The sequence below is a fragment of the Trichechus manatus genome, unplaced genomic scaffold (assembly GCF_000243295.1).
Source record: "Trichechus manatus latirostris isolate Lorelei unplaced genomic scaffold, TriManLat1.0 scaffold00007, whole genome shotgun sequence".
Lineage (NCBI taxonomy): Eukaryota > Metazoa > Chordata > Mammalia > Sirenia > Trichechidae > Trichechus > Trichechus manatus.
In genome coordinates, this window is record NW_004443943.1 from 33,793,369 (window position 1) to 33,817,661 (window position 24,293).

General features: G+C 39.5%; 2 non-coding genes across 2 annotated transcripts; one reads left to right on the plus strand and one right to left on the minus strand.

The window, feature by feature from the left end:
* Window positions 1–1,313: 1,313 nt before the first annotated feature.
* Window positions 1,314–1,420, plus strand: LOC111822440 (U6 spliceosomal RNA). The gene has a single exon (XR_002825701.1). It is a non-coding gene; the product is annotated as a U6 spliceosomal RNA (small nuclear RNA).
* Window positions 1,421–23,473: 22,053 nt separating this feature from the next.
* On the minus strand, window positions 23,474–23,580 carry LOC111822454 (U6 spliceosomal RNA). Its single transcript, XR_002825712.1, has one exon. It is a non-coding gene; the product is annotated as a U6 spliceosomal RNA (small nuclear RNA).
* Between the last annotated feature and the right edge of the window lie 713 nt (window positions 23,581–24,293).

Consider the following 24,293-nt stretch of genomic DNA (forward strand, 5'->3'; position numbering starts at 1 on the left):
GAGACAATAAATGCTAGGTTGTTTAACTGGTCAGTCGCTAGCTAGTTTTGGAATCTTGGTATTTTGGTTTGACTAGTCATTTTGTTTTAGGTAGAAGAATTTATTTTAGATAGAAGAAAATGCGAAACATTGGGAACATCCCTGAATGTTCCGCCTTAGGGTATATTCTAAAACAGTGGGATAAATGACCTCATGATGAAGAAACTCAACAATCTTGTAAAATCCTTGTTCAAAAAGAAACTAAGGAAAAGCCTCAGCCCCTGTATTAACAGGAGAGGATTCATATGATCCATTGGGACTCCCACAGCCGTTGCCATGACTGAGACCCAGGTCCAGAACTAGGGAATGCAGCGGCTGTTGGAGGTCCCAGGGAAGGGGAGCATCTTCTCTCCCTACTCCACATGAGACAGGGGACGCCCTATCAAGTTCCCAATTCTACCCAAGAAGAGTCCTTGCCTGATCAGAGCCATGTTCACAGAACCTCAGGACAATACCCTCTAAGGCAGACCTCGGGGAGACAGTGCCATGGTGCGAGCACATGTGCCTTTTACTACCTCCAACTTATATAACTGGAAAATTTACGCTAGGGATATAGTGAAGATCCAGTTAAAATGTACAAACTGTTTACCATGATTTTTAATTCCTTTGACCCTACTTGGGAAGACTGTCAGTCTCTTTTAAATACTGACTCCTGAAGAAAGACAAATGCTGTTTGAAAAAGCCAGGGAAGAAGCCCAACGCTGACATGATGCCCCGCCATGTAAACCGATGCTGGATGAGGCTGTCCCTCTCTGGGACCCTCACTGGAAGCCAAACAACTCCATCGAGTACGCAGCCAGGACATGCCCACAACGCAGTACCGGTCAAGGTCCAGCTGTTACTCAACATCACACCACCACGGGTCAGGCAGTATCCACTAAACTGAGAAGTCCAGGTGGCCATTCATCAGCTCATCAGTAAGACCCTGGATTTTGGGATTTTGCAAACCTGCCATTCAGCTTTTAATGCTCCTATTTTGCAAGTCAAGAAGAAGGATGGGACATAGCGTTTTGTCCAGGATCTGTGAGCCATTTAACCAGGGAATGGTCACTGTACATCCAGTGGTGACTAACCCCTACACTTTGCTTTCAGCCCTGTCACCTGCTTGGACTTGGTTCTAAGTTTTAGATCTAAAGGATGCAGTTTTCTGCATTCCCCTGGACTCAGAAAGCCAAGAGACACCTGCATGTGAGTGGGAGAATCCAATTTCCAGACAAAAACAGCAATATTGCTGGACCGTTCTCCCACAAGGGTTTAAAAATTCCTTGACTCTGGTGCTTGCTTTGGCAGCACATATACTAAAATTGGAATGATACAGAGAAGATTAGCATCGTCCCTGGGCAAGGATGACATGCATATTCGTGAAGTGTTCCATATTTTTTGTAATTTCACTTAAACTACAACAATAAACAAATAAAGAATGAAAAAAAAATTTCCTGACTTTGGGATCACCTTGGCCAGAGAACTTCAGAGACTAGTTCTGGCTAATGGGGTTCTTCTACAGTATGTGGATGACCTCCTTATTCCAAGTAATAACAAATTTGATTGCAGTATTAACACAGTGACTGTTTTAAACTTTTTGGCCAAGGCTGGATACCAAGTATCCAAGGGAAAGGCTCAGAATTGTGCAACAAAAGTTACTTACTTAGGATTCATCATCAGTGGTGGGCAGCAAGAGCTGGAGCCTGAGAAAAAACAGGCTATTTGCCAACTTGCCCCACCTGGGAACCACAAACAGCTCTGCAGGTTCCTGAAAATGGCAAGGTTTTACAAGATTAGATCCCTGATTTTGGACTGTTTTGACGAAACTCCTTTCTGCTCTTCTGAAAGAAAAAAACAGATTCGTTTGTATAGCCTGGCCAAGAACAGGCAGCATTTGAACAAGTTAAAAAGGCCTTAATGTAGGCCTCATCATGGGTCTGCCTGAATTGCATAAGCCCTTTGATTTATTCATTCACTAAAAACAAGGTATAACGGCAGAGGTACTCGCCCAGCTTTTGGGGTCATGGAGGCGCCCAGTGACTTACTTTTCCAAAACCTTGGACTCAGTGACCCAAGGATGGCCAGCTTGCTCAAAGGCAGTTGTGGCAACAGTCACATGTTGAATGAAGAAGAAAGCTTACTCTGGGACAAGTGGTACGAGTACACACAGCACACTCAGTTTTAGCCATCCTAGAACAAAGGAGCAGTCATTGGCTATCCCAGAGTCAAATGGTCCAGTACCTGGCTGCCCTTCTAGACATTCCTAACAGCCAGATACAACTCACCACAACTTTGAACCCGGCTACCCTCCTCCCTACTCTGCCCCTTGGTGACCCCATACATTATGACTGTGTTCAAACCATTGATCTTGTATATGCTAGCCACCCTGATTTACAGGACCAGCCTTTGACTACTGCTGATCTTGAGCTCTTCACCAATGGGAGCAGCTTCATGGAAAGGGGACAACACAAGGTGAGGTATGCAATCGTCGGCCTTACCGTGGTTCTAGAGGCAAATGCTCTCCCCAGCATTACCTCAGCTCAGAAGGCTGAGCTGATCACCATGATACAGCCTCTGAGACTGACAAAGGCAAAATGGATGAACATGTACACTGACTCAAAGTTCAGCTTGCCTCAGTCATTGAAAGCAACAACAGGCCCCATTTCACTGCCCAGGTGACTCAGTTAGTCACTACACACCTTGGGATTGAGTAGCACTTCCATAGTGCCTGGAGGCCTCAATCCAGTAGAAAGGTTTAAAGAATAAACCAGAGCTAAAACACATCTAGCTAAGCTGTGTCAAGAGACCAAGTTGACCTAGAGTAAAGTCCTCCCTATGGCTCTGTTTAGGGTAAGGGTTGCTCCTAGAACTAAGTTAAAGGTAAGTCCATTTGAGCTTATTTGGGCGCTGCTTGCTCCGTAACTATAATGCCTCAGATTTAGACTACAATAATGTGACTAGAGACTTAGGGGCCAACAGTATTCATAAACAAGGTAAACTGTTTGTAAAATAGTACCTGCATCTCGCGGAAGAAACTCTTTTGTCTCCCCACAGGTATGCCAGTCCCACCTGACAGACTAGTCCACTACCAAGCCTGGAAGCTAGATATTTGTTAAAGCCTGGGACGCTAAGACCTTGGTTGAGAAATAGAATAGTCCCTATAAAGTGCTAATATCCACACGCACAGCTGTGAAGGTCAGCGAGAAGAGCACCTAGATTTACCACCCCAGAATCAAGCCGGCTCCTACACCTGACCTGGAACAACAGAGCTCACAAAACAACAGCAACTGGGGGGCTGAACCAATATGGGGTTGCAGTGGCTGTTCAAGAGAAGAAAGACATTCCAGATAAGTGACACATACCAATGGTTGATCTGTGGTGCATAAGTGTTAACCTGCTTGCTCTCTTTGTTCTAATCTTTTACCTTTTGTCCTGACTGTGCCTACTGCCATGGAGATTTAATTAATTTTCCTGCTATCGATAGATTCTTGAAACCTTAAGCTACTTCCCAATGGACTAGACTTCTGCTGCTAGAGCTCCTTGTTCTAAGTAAGAAAATGTGGGTCTTACTTATTAGTTTGTCCCTTGTTTTAACCCATGTGAAGGCACCTTGGCTACATCAGCTCAAGCAAACCCTCTTGTCTCCTCATTTCAACCCTGAAATGGCAAGTGTTTGGGTATCCGCTTTGCTCAGATGGGTTTGGAGAATAATAACCCCTGTGTTAGTTATTTTTGCCATCTGCCTTTTTTGGACCCTGTCTCTTATAAGTACTTATGAAATTTATAGAAAAAGGTTAAGGACCTCAGGCCTGTATATTCTCCAAGTTTACAAACCCATCCCTCCTGAACCCGTATAAGCCAGACTTCAGTTTTTGCCATCGCCCCTGTCCACCCTGAAGTAGTTACAGAAGAATGATCTTCGTCCGTACTCCCAATGAAAGTCAGGATTTGGTATAAACATCCAAATCCTGAAAAGAAAAGGAGGGAATGAGACTGGCAGCCTGCCCGCCATCTTGAACAGGTAAAGCGCTATGCCTGCCTTCTTCTGTGATATAGGAACTAACTCCCCGTCTTTAAGCTGTCTCCTTATTTAGGTATGCTTTCTGTTTCTGGCCAAGTTGAGGAAAACAAGAGACTGGGGTTGCAGGACCAGCTGAAACTGGCAAGAACTAGATCTGGTCTGCCTGACATGAACAGAACCATTGACCCCATTCTCTTGGTGACCCCAGAACTCTTTTCCCACCAGACAGACCCAAACTTTAGCAGCCCAAGATTGGGGGAAGGCTTTCAGAAGTGAGGGGTCCAAGCCTAAGATTGGGTTTGAGAGACCCCCTACCCTTTTTAGACTGAGCAAGTGGCAGAAAGGCCAAACTGCCCCAGGAATGCCTTTTTTGGGCCAGATCAACCAGCAAACTGGCCCCACTTCGAAGCATTCCTGAAGACCTCAGACCCGATTTACTACACCCATATAAACCCCTTGGGCTATTGTTCTAGGGGCCACCTTGGCAACGCAGGTACCAGTGTGCTCCTTTGCTTGGCCAACCAAATAAAGCTTCTTCTTTTGCTTTCACTCATTCTGTGTCTCTATGGCTGCGCCCAGCAGACCTGGAACAGTCCAGTTACAGGTTTGAAGCTATAAAAAGTATGGGGCATCTTAATGAGGGAACCTTAGATATGTTCACTGATTTCTCAAATATTACAATGTTGAAGTCTCATTTGAATCTTAAACAAGATATTTTCAGGGCAGATAAAAAAATAATCTTCTCCCATCTTTATATGATTCTTTATGTTGAGGTGTAATCCATATTAAAGGTCATGGTCGTTGATCTTCATCAGTAAGTACTTCAAGTTCTCTTCACTTTCAGCAAGCAAGGTTGTGTCATCTGCATAACACAGGTTGTTAATGAGTCTTCCTGCAATCCTGATGCCCCCTTCTTCTTCATATAGTCCAGCTTCTCAGATACAGCATACAGACTGAACAGGTAAGGTGAAAGGATACAACCCTGAAGTACACCTTTCCTGACTTTAAACCATGCAGTTTCCTCTTGTTCCTCACAACTGGACCAATAAGCAAAATCATGATAAATGGAGAAAAGACTAAAGTTGTCAAGGATTTCATTTTACTTGGATCCACAATCAACACCCATGGAAGCAGCAGTCAAGAAATTAAAAGATGCATTACATTGGGTAAATCCGCTGCAAAAGACCTCTTTAAAGTGTTGAAAAGCAAAGATGTCACCTTGAAGACTAAGGTGCACCTGATGCAAGCCATGGTATTTTCAATTGCCTCATATGCATGGGAAAGCTGGACAAGGAATAAGGAAGACCAAAGAAGAACTGACACCTTTGAATTACGGTGTTGGCGAAGAATATTAAATATACCATGGACTGCCAAAAGGATGAACAAGTATGTCTTGGAAGAACTACAGCCAGAATTCCCCTCAGAAGCAAGGATGGCAAGACTACATCTCACTTACTTTAGACATGTTATCAGGGGGGATCAGTCCCTGGAGAAGGACATCATGCGTGGTAAAGTAGAGGGTCAGTGAAAAAAAGGAAGACCCTCAATGAGATGGACTGACACAGTGGCTGCAACAATGGGCTGAAGCATAACAATGATTATGAAGATTGTGCAGGACCAGGAAGAGTTTCGTTCTGTTGTACATAGGGTCACTATGAGTCGAAACTGACTTGATGGCACCTAACAACAACAACAACACCTTTACATGACTGGGTGTCATTTTTGCAGGTTGTTATTTTCAAGATTATTCAATGCTGTTCGTATAGAAGCAGCATCAATAATAACAACAAGGGGTGGTAGGGCTTAAAGTTACTCAATGAGGACAATGGCACCGTCATTCTCAACTGCAGACAATGGTGCTTAAAACATAGCCCTCGATTCTGAGAACTAAAGTTACGTCGAGTAAATTCTGACTCATAGCGATCCTATAGGACAGAGTAGAACTGCCCCATAGAGTTTCCAAGAAGCGGCTGGTGGATTCAAACTGCTGACCTTTTGGTTAAAGCCAAGTTCTTAACCATTGTGCCACCAGAGCACCCCCTAATGTATTAGCCCTTCCTTTAAATGAAAAGTAAATGCCTTCTACATAATCCCTCAAAACTGTTTGCCAAGGACACAAAACCCTCCTACAATAAATCACTTAGTCCTTCTCTGAGTAGAAGGATCTGCTGTAGTCTGATTCCATATGTTCTCATAAAAAAAAAGTTCTCTAAGTAGAAAAATAGCTACAAATACAACCATAATGACTGATTAATACAGCTCTTAACACTGATACTAAGGAGCCCTGGTGGTGTAGTCGTGAAGTACTTGGCTACTAACCCAAAGGTTGGAGGTTGGAACTCACTAGCTCCTCTGCAGAAGATGTAGATGTCTGCTTCTGTTAAGATTACAGCCGAACACTATCGGGCAATTCTACTCTGTCCTATAGGGTCGCTATGAGTCACAATCGACTCGAAAGCAAAGGGCAGGGGCCTTTTGAATCTTGAAGAAACTAGTCTCCTAAAAAAACAAGAAGAAACGAAACTCATTGCAGGTAAGTGGATTTGGACTCATAGCCATAGTAAGCAGCTTAGTGGAGACCATTTTGCCTTAGGCATTGGGCTCTTTCGAAGCATTACCTATGCGCATTCAGTTTAGAGAAACAGTGACTACAGGGTAGGACTGGAAGCTGTGTTTTAGGGTCATTGTTATTATGTCAACACTATTCCCTGGCCTTTTTCCTCGGCATTGCTGATAAGATGGAGTATAAGAGTCTTTTGAGGATCTCATCTTTGGAACATTTTTGACTCCCTAGTTGAAATGTTACCCAGATTTACAAATTATATATTCAATAAACTTAAATCAATTTCTATTTTTGGCTCAGTATGACTTTGTTTTAATAGCATCTAGAAGAGGGCTTGGCTCAAAGCTGGAGCTCAGTCAAAAATTAATGGATGGATGAATAGATAAATGGTTATGTGGAAAAATCCTTATTTTATTTTTTTCAGATTAAAAATTTAAGATTTTCTTCTGAAATATATTAGACATATAAACATTTAGAAAGACTAGCATAATGAATTATTAAATATGCCACCTAGACACCTAGAAAATGAACATCTACGTATGCCTCCAGAAGTAACTATTATACTGAATTTGATGTCTTTAATTCACATGCATGTTTTTAAGCATACTATTTGTTTATGGATGCTTAATAACAACATGGCTAGGGCAAACAGTTAATATGCTTGGCTGCTATCAGAAAAGTTGGAATTTCTTGTCCATCTAGAGGTGCTTCAGAAGAAAGACCTGGTGATCTACTTCAGAAAAATCAGCCATTGAAAACCCTATGGAGCACAGTTCTACTCTGACATACATGGGGTCACCGTCAGTTGGAACACACTGAATGGCAACTGGTTTTTAACAAAATAGAGCAGTTTTGCATGTCTTTAAATGTTATGCAATTATTACATTGAATTTTTTTTTTTTGGCTTTTACAACATGCTTTTTTCAATCATCATTATGTTAGGAAATAAATTCTTGTTGATACATGACTATTCTAGATGCTCTGGTATGCTGCTCAGATTCTCTTTTCAGAACTCTCAGAACCGAGACACTCATTCCCTTAGCAGATGTGAGTGTTGACTGCTGTCTGCTCTTAGCTGAGACCCTCTCCAGCAATTACTACTCCAGGAATTGTCCTCAGTCATAGGACATACTTTGTCCCAGGTTACACCTTCTCCCTGATGCCTGGACTTCAGGTGACTCTGAAATGCCACCCTTGCTTGTGAGCTCCACATAGGACTAGTGGCATTAGCTGAGGCCTTTGCCATGATTGTCTCACTGTGGAACATCCCTTTACCCAGTCCTGCTTCACTCATGCCCCCACAGGTGCTGTTCTGAGGAGCACTCTCTATGTTCAGTCTGTGACTCAGATTCTATTTTCTGGGAACCCAACCTTGGACAATGCTGTTTTACTTCAGTTGTTTTCACTGCTAAGTAGTATTCCATTATGTGAGTATACTACAATTTATTTTTCCATTTTACTGTTGAAGAGCACTCTGATAGATATTTCTGTGTGTACATGTGAGCAGGTTGCTATAGGCATATTCTGAGTGATGCAATTGCCAGGTCACTGATCCTTCACTTTACAAGGGACTACCAGATAACTCTCCAAACTTGTTGTATAATTTACACTCCTCTGAATCTTCATTTTATAAACTTCAGTTTTCCAACAGTACCTCTTGGCCCTTTGGGCACTTACTTCTGTAAGAAGTTACTTTTTGCTTCCAAGCTCACCCAAGTGTTGTGTCTCAACGCCCTTAAGGAAACCTTGGTGCCTGTTCAAAGGCAGGCACGCTGGCTCACCTTCAAAAACACCAAACCTGTTGCCGTCAAGTCGTTCCAACTCATAGTGACCCTATAGGACAGAGTAGAACTGCCCCCACATGGTTGCCAAGGAGTACGTGGTGGATCCAAACTGCTGAGCTTTTGGTTAGCAGCCAAGTTCTTAAGCACTGCACCAGCACGGCTCCTGGCTCACCTTAGTCCTGAAGCATTCCTATTCCTCCACTACAGCTGCATGACCTGAAGCTGCTGTGGTTGCTCAGTATTTGAGGTGTATGGATTACTTTCCCATAACCCTCAGCTGTTTGTTGTTGTTGTGTGCTGCTGAGTTGATTCTGACTCCTAGAGACCCTACAAGGCAGAGTAGAACTGCCCCATAGAGTTTCCTAGGCTGTAATCTTTATGAGAGCAGATGGCCAGGTCTTTTCTCTTGTGAAACTGCTGGTAGGTTAGAACTGCCGACCCTTCAGTTAGCAACCAAGCACTTAACCACTGTGCCGCCAGTGCTCCTCCTCAACTGTTTTGAGCCTTTTTATTTTATACAGATATTCTAACATAATTGAATTTTGCCTTTAAGACCAGAGAAATGATTGCATTTATCTAAATGTGATCTGTATTAACAGGACTGTTTGGGATACAATTCATAGACTCCCAGTCTTCACGTGTCCTGACAACCCTAATATCCTGTTACATTGTGTTGTAGGATCACAGCACCCCAAGCAATAACATTGCTGTTGTGATTCTTTGGTCTGTGTAACTAACTGGGTTTCAACTTAGTGCCTCCCATCTTTGATTTATTAATATTCTAGTGTTCAGAATATAGTTTATGGAAACAATTTGAACTCTGCTGTAGTCGGGCTATATTTCAAAGAGAAGCCTATGTTAAGTGATCATTAAGAATTTAGTGCCCAGAACAGTCCATTCTTTTTAGGAGTTAAGGTTATTACTGATATTTCTTTCTTCACTTACACTTAATTTTGTCCTCACAGTTCCTTTATCAACTGGTAACTCTTACAAATGAGATGAGAATTCATACAGTGTTTGAATACATTTTGTTTTACATTTATATTCATATGCATTTATACTTGGCCTTTCTCAAATAAGGATTTAAGTTTGCTAGCAGTTTTGTCTGAATTTTAAGTACATACATATAAATGTCAATTAAACAAACTATTCCTTTTGGTTGAGACTCAACTGAGGCCCAGAGGGAAGATACCTTCCTCAGAAGGCCGTTTAGGGTAGTAGTGGAAGATTTAGGGTTAGATCCCAGGTCTCCCAATGCCCTGTCCATCCAATTTATCATGTCTTCTAGCCAGTCTCTAGACCGTCTCTTCCATGAAAATGTAACAGTAAATGCAGACTCAATTTCCCCTCTATATTGTGGAGGCAAAGACTATCCTGTTTGTAGGTTTCTGCTCACATTGTGTACCTTCCTTGAGCATCTTTCTTCTCCTTGAACTTTGTGCATCTTACATATTAGAATGCAGATATTTTTTAAGACTTTACAGATAAAAAGTAAAATGCAAAAAAGAAAAGCTGCTTATAATTTTTATTAACTCATATGATGGAAATAATAATATAACATTTTTCTTATATATGCCTTTTTCTGAAATTAATCAGACACATCAACTATGAAAACAAAACAAAACAAAACACCACCACAAAAACCTCAGCAACTCATGATCTGGATCAGGACACTTTAAATACAGCCAGTTTTCCTGACTCCAAGTAAAGTCTTCTCTGTGACACCAGCCTCTGAATATTTTGGTTAATTGAGATTTTAGTGTAGATTGGTGTAGTAGATAGAGTTAAAATTTCAGAGACAGTTAAACAGGGATCATAATTCCAAGTTCACTATGTATGAGCTGTGTGCTCTTTGACAAGTCAACTCAGCTCTCTAATTCTTGAATTCTTTTACTGAAAAAACAAGAAAACTTAACATTTACTTAAAAATACAGGGTTAGAATTGATGGTGATATATAAAAATAATGTAGTCCGGTGTTTGGATCATAATAAAGCATTAGTAAATGAGAAAACTATCTAAAACTAATCATGTGGATAGAATTATATCTATTGTTTCTCAGAATATCCTAATCCTTTCCTTGAAACTGAACTAGGAGTCAACATTCTCCATTCCAAACAGGGCTCCTAGTCTGAAGGTGGTTAGAAGGTATAAATGTCTAACATATATGCATTTGAACTGTGGTGTTGGCAAAGAATATTGAATGTACTGTGGACTACCAGAAGAACAAACAAATCAGTCTTAGAAGAAATACAACTAGAATTTTCCTTGGAAGCCAGGATAGTGCGAATTCTGCTTGCTTACTTTGGACATGTCATCAAGAAAGATCAATTCCTAGAGAAGGACATCATAGTTGGTAAAGCAGAGGGTCAGCAAAAATGAGGGAAACCCTCAGCAAGATAGCCTGACACAATACCTGAAACAATGAACTCAAGCATACCAACGATCATGAAGATGGTGCAGGACTGGGCAACATTTCATTTTGTTATACATAATGTTGCCATGAATTGGAGTTATGGCAGCTAACAACCAACAACCTATAGGATGAGCTTCATAAGAATTAACCAAAGTTAATATCATATCACTTTTCTGCTCAAAAGCCTATATAACAATAACAACCTGTTGCTGTTGAACTGATTCCAACTCATAGCAACTCTATGGGACTGAGTAGAATGGCCCTATAGGGTTTCCAAGACTGTAAATCTTCATGGAAGCAGACTGCCACATTTTTCTCCCATGGAACGGCTGGTGGGTTCGAACCACCGACCTTTTGGTTAGCAGCCAAGCATTTAACCACTGTGCCACCAGGGCTCACTTCAAAAGCCTATACCTGTTGCAGTTGAGTTGATTCCGACTCATAGCAATCCTACAGGACAGAGCAGAACTGCCCCATAGAGTTTCCAAGGAGTGCCTGGTAGATTCGAAGTGCCAACCTTTTGGTTAGCAGCCATAACACTTAACCACTATGCCACCAGGGTTTCCATACTGAGCCTATAGTGGCTCCTTATTACTTATCTGTAAGGACTCAAATTCGTTTGCTTTCTGCCTTCTTCCACAGGAATCTACAAGCTCAGCCTACTTATCTGATTTTAGATCTCACTTTTCCCCAATACATATACTAATTTACTCTAGTTGATACCATTCCCTGACTTGTGTGCACGCCAATGTCCCCTCCTGTACCTCATTACCTTTGCTGACCTTCTCCTGAAGGAACTGGCAATCCCATGAGTTATTGACTAAGATATTGACAAGAACAAGACTCCAGTCACTTCCACAAGTGGATGATGTCTTCCTTATTTAATTATTAACTTTGCATTTGTTCACCTATTTGCTCAATAAATTATTCTTGAAACTATGTGCCAGACACACTTCTGGAAATACAGGAGTAAGTAATCCAGGCAAGTCTCTGCTCTCATGTAGCATATAATCTAGTGAAGGAAATAGGAAAGTGGAATGAGGTAAAGAAAATTGCATTACCTTGGCAGCAAGCACCAGATATCCTCTTGGCAGAAGACTGATTTGTTGGATCATTTTTGTTAAGGTCTAGGCATACAGGGTAAGACTCATTGTCTGATGCCAAGTGAGAGTAATACTCTTGGAGAGAGGGTATGAGCATAAATGGAGTGCTACAGAGCATCTAGAGATGGTATAAGGCTCTGTTCTGTGCACATAACCTCGTTCCTTGATTCCCCCAAATATTCAGCAAAGCATATTTTACCCATAAATGTGTGTGGCTACTGTTGTTCCCGATTAATGCTGATGCTGTTAATCTGGGGACCATCCTTTGAGAACCACTGCCCTGAAGGATTATATATCTCTTTTAAAAGGGTGAGCCATGATAAGTTTTATGAAGACTATCAAGACAGGAGACAGAGCTGGCCCTGGCAAAGCTGTGAAATCTGCCAAGTTTGTTTTAGCTACCTGTTAGCCCAATCATTACTCATCAACAAATGCCTAGGACCCTACATTTGTCTACTGTAGTTCCCAGAAGTACTCTGGGCCCAAAGTTTATGATTTCAACATATCATCTATCAAAGCTTCTAAGAACCGTTTGATTTTTTTCTCCACCATTGGTAAATACAAAAGATCCATTGCCATCCATTATGTTCCCATCCAGCATTTAAGAGCTGATCAAAGTTTCCTCTGACATCTCTCTAAGACTATTTCTATTTAACAAAAAAGACATTTTAGGTACTGAAATTGAGGTTGGAAATGGAAATTCTGGGGTGCAGCGTCAGGGTGGGAAGAGATTCAAGCCATATATACAGCTACTTATTTCAGTGCCTAGCCACTGAGGTGTACATGTGTAATTACTTAACATAAGGCCTCATTATATATGTGCATGCATCCCCCACACACACCACACACACATAAATTAACACGTACACACATGTTCACACACATTCACACTCCACAGGAAACAAGGTAGATAATCTCGCCTCATTTCTTGGTGACAGATCAGTTCTGCCTGACGGGTTCCAGGGGAGATCAGGTCTAATAATAAACATCAGACTCAATTTTCTCCACCACATCTTAAATAATTTGAGAAGAAATTACTATACTTATTAAATAAAATATATTATTTGCCAGTCACATCTTCAATGTAAGCATTACTAAGCTTACAATATTTTAATTGTGGATTAGGAAAACACTGTCTCCAGTAAATAACTATTTTTCTTACAACATGTAAAAGATAGCATTTTAAAAAGTGAAATAAAAAGAGGTTATTAAGAATTTTACCAGATTAAATGAAAGTTTCAAGTTTTATTAGACAGGAATAAAGAGACATTAACTAAATTTTGTTTTATATGCCAAAAGTTCATTTTAAATGGCAGTAGATAATGAATTTGGGGAAAAGTCTGGTCTGACTGGATTCTTAATTAATCTCTCTTGTGCAGCAATTAAATAAACATGGCTTCTGTCCTTTCTCAGTGCTCTCTCCTCTCACATCACCTCAGCTTCAGCTTGGAATGGATATGCTTTTCTCTCCATTTCCATTGCCATCACCCTAGTCAATTTCACCATTCTCTCTTATCTGGACTACACAACAGCCTCTCAGCTGATCTTCCACATTCACTCCTGCAGCCTCCAATCCATTCTCCTCACTATGACCAGTTATTGTTTCCAAATACAAATATGATTATAATAAAGGAAAAGCTCTTCTCTTTAAAATCTCTCAGTGACGTCCCATAGTTCTTGGAATAAAAGTCCATATCCTTAATATGCTTACCAAAAGTCAGTATTGCTTCATTCCTACGTCCTTTTGATCCTAAAATTGCACAAAACCCTCTGCATCCCACAATACTAGTAGTTTCTCAGTGTTTCAGAGGTACCTGCTCCTGCCTCCTCACGACCTTTGCAAATGATTTTCTTCTGCTATGAATGCTTTTCATTTACCATTCCTATCTCCCCCTTTATGTACTTTCTCTTTATCCCTCAGATCTTTGTTCAGTCATTCATTCTCCAGAGAAGCTTTCTCTGACTCCCTTGCTCAAGTTACATCCCCACTTACAGACTCTCATAACACTTATAAGACTTATACACTTGCATTTATTCTTGTTATTTATTTGTTTTTAAATTAACATCTGTCCAAGGGAGACACGTGCCAATTTGCCATCACCATTGAATCCTATGTGCTTAAAACAGTGTTTACATTAATAATAATTGTAAAAACATATAGTTGAGTTTGTAACATATATATGTAATGTGTATAGTAATAATCATAGCACTAAAAGAAGAAAGATGAAATAGAGCTATATAGGACTAAGGCTTCTCTGTCTCTCTGGAGTTAAGTTAGTATAAACCTGAAGTAGACTCTGACAAGTTAAGATGCATACGGTAAGCCCTAAAGAAGTCACTAAGAATATAATTCAAAATACGCAGTAAAACAAAACAAAACAAACACAAAAATCAAAGGAACATGAAAGGAATGTCCACTTAATGAAAAATAAAGCAGTAAAGGGGGAATGTTGTTGTTGTTAGGTGCTGTCTAGTCATTTTCAACTAACAGCGATTCCATGTGACAGAGTAGAACTGCCCCATAGGGTTTTCTTGGCTGCAATCTTTATGGAAGCAGATCGCTAGGTCTTTCTCTCCTGGAACTGCTGGGTAGTTCAAACCACCAACCTTTTTTAGCAGCCAAGTGCTTAACCATTTGCAAAAACCAGGGATTCTTACAGGAGGAATAGAGGAACAAAAATCATTCAGGAAATATAAAAAACACAAAGGGAAATGGCAGGCATAAATTCAACTCTATTAGGCATAACATTAACTATAAATGAATTAACTTATCCCATCAAAAGACAGAGAATGTCAGACTAGATTAAAAACAACACAAGATAAAATAAGATTTATCTGTATCTTTACAGTAGACACATTTTAGATTTAGATGCAAGTGAATTGAAAGTAAAATGATGAAAAGATATATAAGCAGCAACAATAGAAAGTCAGTGACTATACTAATATCAAACAAAATAGACTTTAAAACAAAAACGTTATTAGAGATAATGATAAACATTTTCTAATGATAGAATTAGAAAGACAACAACTATAAAATGAAGCAAATATTGACAGAATAGAAGGAAGAAACATACAATTCAAAAATAACAATTGGAGTCTTAAAGACTTCACTTTCAATGATGGATAAAACAACTCGGCTGAAGATCAACACAGAAATAGAATATTTAAACAACACTTTAAACCAATTAGACCTAACAGATATCACTGCGGCACTCCACTCAACAACAGCAAACACACATTCTTCTCAAGCAAACATGGAACAGCCTACAGGATAGACCACATGCTATGTCATAAAATAAGCCTTAGTAAATGTAAAAGGATTAAAACCATACAAAGTCGGTCCTTGAATCATAGTGGAATTAAACCAGAGATTAATAAAATAAAGACATTTGGTAAATTCACAATATGTGCAAATTTAACAACACATTCCTATATAACAAATGTGTTATCAGAAGAAAAATCAGACAATACATTGAGATGAATGAAAATTAAGAAACAACATATCTTATGGGAAGCAGCTAAAGCAGTGTTTAGCGGTAAATTTATAGCTATAATCGCCTATATTAAAAGACAAAATCTCAGATTGGTAACCTAACCTTGTTCCTTAAGACACCTGAAAAAGAAGTGCAAAACAAACCCAAAGAAAGCAGAAGGAAGGAAATAACAATGATTAGAAGAGAAAATAATAAAACAGAAAATAATAATTAGAGAAGAATGAAACAAAAAAATTGGTTCTTTAAAAGCATCAACAAACTGACAAACATTTTGGTTAGACTGTCCAAGAAAAAATGAAAAGAGACTCTAATTTCTAAAATTAGGAATAAAAGAAGGGACATTATTAATGACGGTACAGAAATAAAAATTATTATATGGTAATACTATGAACTATTGTATGTCAAAATATTTGATAACTTAAATGAAATGGACAATTTCCTAGAAAGACACAAACGACCAAAACTGACTCATGAAAAAAATAGAAAATGTGACTATACCTAAAGCAATAAATAATTGAATTAGTAAACAAAATAAAATATAAGAAAAAGCAACAAAAACAAAAATCTTATTTAGAAAAACCCAGACACAGATTGTTTCACTGGTAAATTATACAAAATATTTAAATATTTAAGATCATTATTCAAATACTCTTCAAAAAAAAAGCAACAGCAGAGAGGCCACTCCGAATTTATTTTATGAGACCAGTATCATCCTCATAACAAAACTAGACAAAGACACCATAAGAAAGGAAAACAAAAGAAGCCAGCCACAAACAAATAGCAAAAAATCATATACGGTACGGTTTCATTTACATGCAACGTCCAGAATAGGAAAATCTATATAGAGACAGAGAATAGATTAGTGGTTCCCTAGGCTGTAGTGGGGAGTTGTGAGGAAATGAGAAGTGACTGCTAATGAGGTGACGAAAATGTTTTAAAATTGATTCTGGTGATGGTTGCACAATTCTGTGAATACGCATTTTAAATAGATGGTTTGTATGGTAAATAAATTCAAGCCTCGAGTTGTAACTGTGAAGGATTTTATGGGCAAAATACTGAACGACGCAGGAAGCATCAAAAGAAGATGCAAGGACTACAGAGTCACTGTACCAAAAACAATTGGTAGACATTCAACCGTTTCAGGAGGTAGCATATGATCAAGAATAGATGGTACTGAAGGAAGAAGTCCAAGCTGCATTGAAGACATTTGGCGAAAACAAAGCTCCAGGAATTGACAGAATACCAATTGAGATGTTTCAGCAAACAGATGCAGTGCTGGAAGTGCTTACTTGTCTATGCCAAGATATTTGGAAGACAGCTACCTGGCCAGCCGAGTGGAAGAGATTCATATTTATGCCTATTCCAATGAAAGGTGATCCAACCAAATGTGGAAATTATTGAACAATATCATTAATATCACACGCAAGTAAAAATTTGTTGAAGATCATTCAAAAGGGGTTGCTGCAGTACATTGACAGAGCACTGCCAGAAATTCAAACTGAATTCAGAAGAGGACATGGAATGAGGGATATCATTGCCAATGTCAGATGGATACTGGCTGAAAGCAAAGACTACCAGAAAGACGCTTACCTATGTTTTATTGACTATGCAAAGGCATTTGACTATGTGGATCATAACAAATTATGGATAACATTTAGAAGAATGGGAATTCCAGAACACTTAATTGTGCTCATGAGGAACCTGTACATAGATCAAGAGGAAGTCATTCAAACAGAACAAGGGGATATACTGTGGTTTAAAATCAGGAAAGGTGTGCTTCAGGGTTGTATCCTTTCACTGTACTTATTCAATCTGTATGCTGAGCAAATAATCTGAGAAGCTCATCTATATGAAGAAGAACAGGGCATCAGGATTGGAGGAAGACTCATTAACAACTTGCGTTATGCAGATGACACAACCTTACTTGCTGAAAGTGAAGAGAACTTGAAGCATTTACAAAGATCAAAGACTACAGCCTTAAGTATGGATTACACCTCAACATAAAGAAAACAAAAAAATCCTCACAACTGGACCAATAAGCAACATCATGATAAACGGAGAAAAGACTGAAGTTGTCAAGAATTTCATTTTACATGGATCTACAGTCAGCACCCATGGAAGCAGCAGTCAAGAAATCAAACGATGTATTGCATTGGGCAAATCTGCTGCAAAATATCTCTTTTAAAGTGTTAAAAAGCGAAGATGTCACTTTAAGGACTAAGGTGTCCCTGACCCAAGCCATGGTGTTTTCAATTGCCTCATATGCATGTGAAAGCTGGACAACGAAAAAGGAAGACTGAGGAAAAATTGATGCCTTTGAATTATGGTGTTGGAGAAGAATACTGAATATACCATGGACTGCCAAAAGAACGAACAAATGTCTTGGAAGAAGTACAGCCAGAATGCTCCTTTAGAAGCAAGGATGGCGAGACTACATCACACATACTTTGGACGTGTTATCAGGAGGGATCAGTCCCTAGAGAAGGACATCATGCTTGGTAAAGTAGAGGGTCATCGAAAAAGAGGAAGACCTTCGACGAGATGGACTGACACAGTGGCTGCAACAATAGGCTCAAGCATAACAATGATTGAGAGGATGGCGCAGGACCGGACAGTGTTTTGTTCTGTTGTATACAGGACCACTATGAGTCATAACTGACTCAATGGCATCTAACAACAACAACAATTCAAACTTCCAACTATTATATCTGAGTGATTAAGAGTGATTAGGTGCCTATCTTAGTCTGGTTCACCCAGAAGCCGACCTTAAGACAAGAACTCCAGTTCAAGGAGTCTATTTGGGAGATAATCCCAGGAAACACAAATAGGGGAGTGGGAAAGTGAGACAGAGAAAAGAGGGCATCCATATAGGGAGAATTATCAAGGAAGTTATCACATCTCTACTTATTATATGTGATTATATGCTACTTGCGTATAATTATACATTTCATATAATTATCTCTATCTATATCACATATAATGATACATTCCATATAATCATGCATATGTGATTTTATATGAGGATTAAATGAGATAATGCATTAAAATATGTTTAGCACAGTATCAGGAAGTAAGTTCAAACACCTGATTATTTTTAGGATGTATATTATTATTCTCATTTAATGTCTTAGAACAACTTACAATTAGAGGTGAAGTTGCTCATACAAGGTCATATTCATAATTAGTAACAGAATGAAAACAATCAGAACCAGGAATACTATGGATATTCAATTCATAAGCTTTCTAGTTATAAAACTTTGAACAATTTTCTAGTTAGTTCTTAGAATTGGATGAGGTCTTGCATTGCATCTATCAAATCTCCCACTGGATGCAGGAATATTCTCTTCTTAAATGCACTACCTTCAAGGCAAGTTAGCCCATTCTGGAAAGCTCCAATTACCTGAAAAAAATTTCTCCTTATGTTGAGCTGATGTTTTCAACCCCCTGAGGTCTACTGCTAGCCTGAAGACCCAGGAACAATGTTGCAATCCTACCCTAACTCCTTTTTAAGACTGGTCCTATTGTAGACCCACCTCGATACACATCTTTGTCCCATAGGATTGATCCAATGACAACTCAAAGGTATGTTTGACTTAAAAAAAAAGGTGCCCAAATATTTAACCAGCATTTGTTTAAGAATTGACTGGAATGATTAGACTTTTCCAGTAAAAAGATGTTGCCTCGATATTTCACATATCCCTCTCCTATTCCAGACTCACTTCCAATAAATGAATCCAGGAAGGAGGATAGGAAAGAATATTCAGGATATGTTTCTTATACAGAGACTTACTGAGAAATTAATAATCCAAAAGACTACTTGTGATGTGTAAGGCTGAACTGTTGCTGAGAATGTCAAGCCAGAGAGTTTGCTGGGTGTTGCTTTCTCTTCTTTCTTTTCACAGATCTGCCTCTACCATGAAACACTACCAGCAAGCCATGACTTCAACCTTAAGACCTCATATTTGCTTTCCATGTTCTGTGCCTCAATAAAATTGATAAAATATGTACGTCCTGGGTAGCCCAAAACCAAACCCACTGCTGCTGAGCCGATTCCAACTTGTAGTGACCCTACAGGACAGAGTAGAACTGCCCCATAGGGTTTCCAAGGAGCGCCTGGCAGATTTGAACTGTCAACATTTTGGTTAGCAGCCGATCTCTTAACCACTCTGCCATCAGGGCTCCATCCTGAGTACAGTGGGGATTAATTAAAATCTGTAAGATATTTCAAGGCCTTTTTCTAAAAGATGTGAGCTGAGTACATTATTATTACTATCAACACAATTGAAAATAAAACCACATCCTCCCTTTACACACATCTACTGGAGATAGTTACTTCCAGTTCTACAGTGCTCATGATAAGGTGATAACAGAAGCAATCTAGCATCAAAATTTATTTTTATCTTCACTGTGGAACAAAGATTTAACCTCTTGAGGAACAACCCAAAGTTAAAATGAATATAATTTTTTTTTCACACGTCAGCTCCATGCAATTTTATTCAGGACAGTAGATTTATTTTCACCCCTTCAATTTCCTACAGGCAGAGATAAATCAAGATAGAGACAAGGTCTCTTTTGTACCAAATATATTTTATTATCTAATCTTAATACCTGGAAGACAATTTGTCCCATTGCCCAAAAAGTTATTCCAGCTGCAAAAGGCTCTGTGCATGCTAAGATGAATTGGAAATGCAGTGTCATAGGAGAAAACAAGGAAAATTGAAATTCAGTAACCCATCAAAATGAAATACCTTTAAAGGCACTGAGACCCAGTTTTCACAAATTGGTTGAAAATTAGGTAATGTCATCACGGTAATTCTGGGCAGGTTGCACAAAGTCTGTATGTTGCATTTTCCTCAACCTAACTTTTTAGTTGTGAAAATGAACTGAAAAAATGCTTACCACAGAACTCCAGGGTGAATGCTCAGTAACTGGTAGCTATTACTGGGAAGCAGTGTGTAGGCTCTAAAGTCAGGCTGCCCAAGTTCAAATAAAAGTCAACACAAGTTATATGATCCTAGGAAGGTTATTTCATACATCCTTGTCTCATTTTTCTCTTCTGTAAAATGGGATAATGGCATTGCCTATCTCATCTGATAGAGAAATTATATGAATCAGTATATATACAGCAGAGTCTCTGGGTGGTGCAAATGGTTAGCATGCTTGGCTGCTAACCAAAAGGTTGGCCATTCCAGTCCACCCAGAGGCACCTCAGGAGAAAATCCTGGCAATCTACTTCCCAAAAATCAGCCATTGAAAACCTTCCATAGCACAGTTCTGTTCTAACACAAATGGGGTCACCATGAGCCCGAATCAACTAGACAGCCACTGGTATTTTTTTATGTGCACAGCAGCTAGACCCATGCCTGCCACATGGTAAACATTCACACACCATCTGCTGTCATTATTTTTGCTGCCATCATAGCATCACAAATGCATTTTTCAGGATAAACAAGCTGTGATACAGCCAGACGATGGAATACTACTTGGCACTGAAAAAGGAAATGAATTATCCATACACTCAACCGTAATGATGAATCACAAATACATTATGCTGAATGAAAGCATCCAGACCCCAAAAGCTACAGAGTGTGATACTCCATTTCCATGATAGTGTGGAAAGCAAAACTATAGTTACAGAAAGCACCCGTGGTTGCCAGGGGCTGGGATAGAAAGAGGCATTGACTATAAAGGGGTAGCACAAGGGATTTGTGGGGGGGGGGTTGGGTGGGTGATAGCATTGTTCTGTACTTTGATTGCGGTGGTGGTTACAAGACTGAATGTGTTTGTCAATACAGTACACCAAAAAGTGCATTTTACTTAATGTACATAAATTTTAAAAGTCAACTAAAAAAAGTAAAATTTGCCTTCTCCATTGTCAGTGGACTTCAGCACAAAGACATACGACTTCACAAAACAAGGTATTAGATTTAAGTTTCAAAAATGGGCATATAATAAAATATAAGTCTCTTGCCAGAGAGGAAGACTCTCTTCTAAAAATAGTTGCAGCCCTTTCCCAAGTCATTTCTCATTGAGCTGTTGACTGTCTGGCCTCCAAATCCCAGACAGTTCCTCCCTAATGCAGCCCACCTGCTCTCTCCACTACTCTATACTGGGATTGAGGAAGTCAGAGAAAACTTTCCAGATGGGAGCACTCTCGGGTTATGGCATCTCATGCGCTTGGTGAATTAGCCATTTTTAATACAGAAGTTTCTAAATTATTAATGTTTCCCGAAGTGATATTAGATGGCAAAGGTAGTATCTGTGTGAAGTATTAAGTGATTTTTATGAAAAAGTCGAATAAGCTGACAGAGTGTAATAATTACGCTGTCAAAGAATACAAGATTCCATTTTCTCAGAGCCATCTATAGCACCTGGTTTCGGTTGCATAGGCTGTCATCAGATGGTGAGATCTATCTCCTCTCTAATTGCACCATGGCAGCGATTATATGCAAAACATGTCTACGGTGCCCACTTTTCAAAGGGTGCAGAATCCATGGCATCCCTTATGCAGGGATCATTCACACGATTAAGACAATAGCTTGTGTGCCAATGGAACTAGAGAATAAAGCCTTTATGGAGCCCTGGGGTACTGTTCGGATGTTTTAAAATATGAAACAACTGGTGATTTATTTATTAGCAGGAAGATGAAACCATTCTCCTTCCACAATAGTTTGTTCCAGACTCTAAGCTCAAAGGAACGGCCCATCAGAGAATGTGAGTTTGACCTCTTTTGTGCAATATTCTGTGGTTTGCCTTCTCACGCATTAAGTCTGGGGTATGCATTATTAACCCCTTATAGTTATATTAAGGTGTGTGTACGGTCTATTCCTATAACCTTTGAAATTTCATCCACAAATCATTAGAGAAGTACAATGATCTACTGCTTAGAATCAGGGTACATGGTCAATAATTTCATGGCTACTTTAATCTGTGTCATTAGAAGACAAACAGGCTGGCCTGCATTTACTCTAACACCCCAAGTGTTCCTTTCTCTTCGATATCATTAATGGAATGGAATTTAGACTACACTTACCATTACGTTGTTTGGGGCTAAATACTTGGGGCCGCACATAGAAGTGTATGATATGACTCAGGCCTCAGGGGGTTTTAGAATAGCACTGGAGAATTAATATTTGTGTTTATGAAAAAATAAGAGGACAAAACAAAACTTTAAACTGTCAAGTGCTGAACGGAAAATAATCACACGTGTCAGTGGGTGGCACAGTGGAGCTTAGTTACTCAGAGTGCAGTTTTTAGCATCAGTTTTCCTGGGTCTGAATCTGAGAGTCACTGCTAACCCGTTGTGTGATGATGAGTCAGTTAGTTAAGCTACTGTTTCTTCATCTGTAAAATTAGGATGATGTTACCTGCTTCAGTGGCTGTTGTATAAATTAAATGGAATTATCCATGTAAAGCAATCAGCCAAGTGTCTGGTTTTGCTCTCATTAAGGCTATGGGAGGCTTTCTAATTGCAAATGCTATCATTTATGGGGGCTTTGTTACTTGACCCCCTCAGTTGTACCTAATAGTGCTGAATGTATCCTCCTTCCTGAACTTGCTTCATAAAAAACAAAAAACAAAAATGTAAAAAACAAACCCCTTGCCATCGAGTCGATTCCAACTCATGGCGACCCCATGTGTTACAGAGTAGAATTGCTACATAGTGGTTTTTTTGGCTGTAATCTTTATGGAAGCAGATCGCCACGACTTTCTTTCTTTCTTTTTTTTTTTTTATTGTACTTCAGGTGAAGGCTTACAGAACAAATAGTTTCTCATGAAATAGTAGTACACATGTTGTTTTATGACATTGGTTAACAACCCCACAACATATCAACCCTCTAACTACAGAACCTTTTTAGCTGTGAAAATACACATAGCCAAAGATACACCATTTTGAAAATTTCTACATGCACAGTTCAGTGACATTGACTACGCTCTTCCAATTGTGCTGTTATTCTCACTTAAGATGAAGGCTTACAGAACAAAATAGTTTCTCATTTAACAGTTACTACAGATGTTGCCCTATGACAATGGTTAACAATCTCACAACACATCAACAATATCCTTACTCAAAAAAATATGGAACGCTTCACGAATTTGCGTGTCATCCTTGCGCAGGGGCCATGCTAATCTTCTCTGTACCATTCCAATTTTAGTATATGTGCCACCGAAGCAAGCACAGGACTTTCTTTCTTGTTGGTGCTGGTTGAGTTTGACTCACCAACCTTTTAGTTAGTAGTCAAGTGCAAACCATTTGCACCACCTAGGGAGTCTAATTGTCTCCATAAACCAAAAACCAAACGAAACCAAACCAAAAAAACACCAGTTGCTGTCGAGTTGATTATGACTCATAACTACCCTGTAGGACAGAGTAGAACTGCCCCATACGGTTTCCAAGACTATCAGTCTTTACAGAGGCAGACTGCCACATCGTTCTCCTGTGAAGCGGCTGGTGAATTCAAACTGCCCACCTTTTCGGTTAGCAGCCAAGCGCTTAACCGCTGAGCCACCAGGGCTCTAATTGTTTTCATAGGCTCTCCTAAATCATTCTCACCCATTAGCTCTCCTACCTCTCTGATCATGACCTCTAAATGTGCTTCTTTCTCATGCTCCTCTTTTTCCATCTTAAATGTTGGGCTCCCCATAGTCCACTCTAGATTCTCTTTTCTTCTCATCTAATTAGTCTCCTTGGACAGTCTCATTTACAATGATTACATAAGGGAAGGGCTGGAGATACGGCCTTTAACACCAATATTTACTCATATGCTATTCAATCTGATATCCATATGTCCAGCCCAGAACTTTCTCCCTGCAGAACAGTGTGCTCAACTGCCTACCGGGCACCTTCACCTAGAAGTTCTAGAATTACCACTAACTCAATGTGTTCAAATAG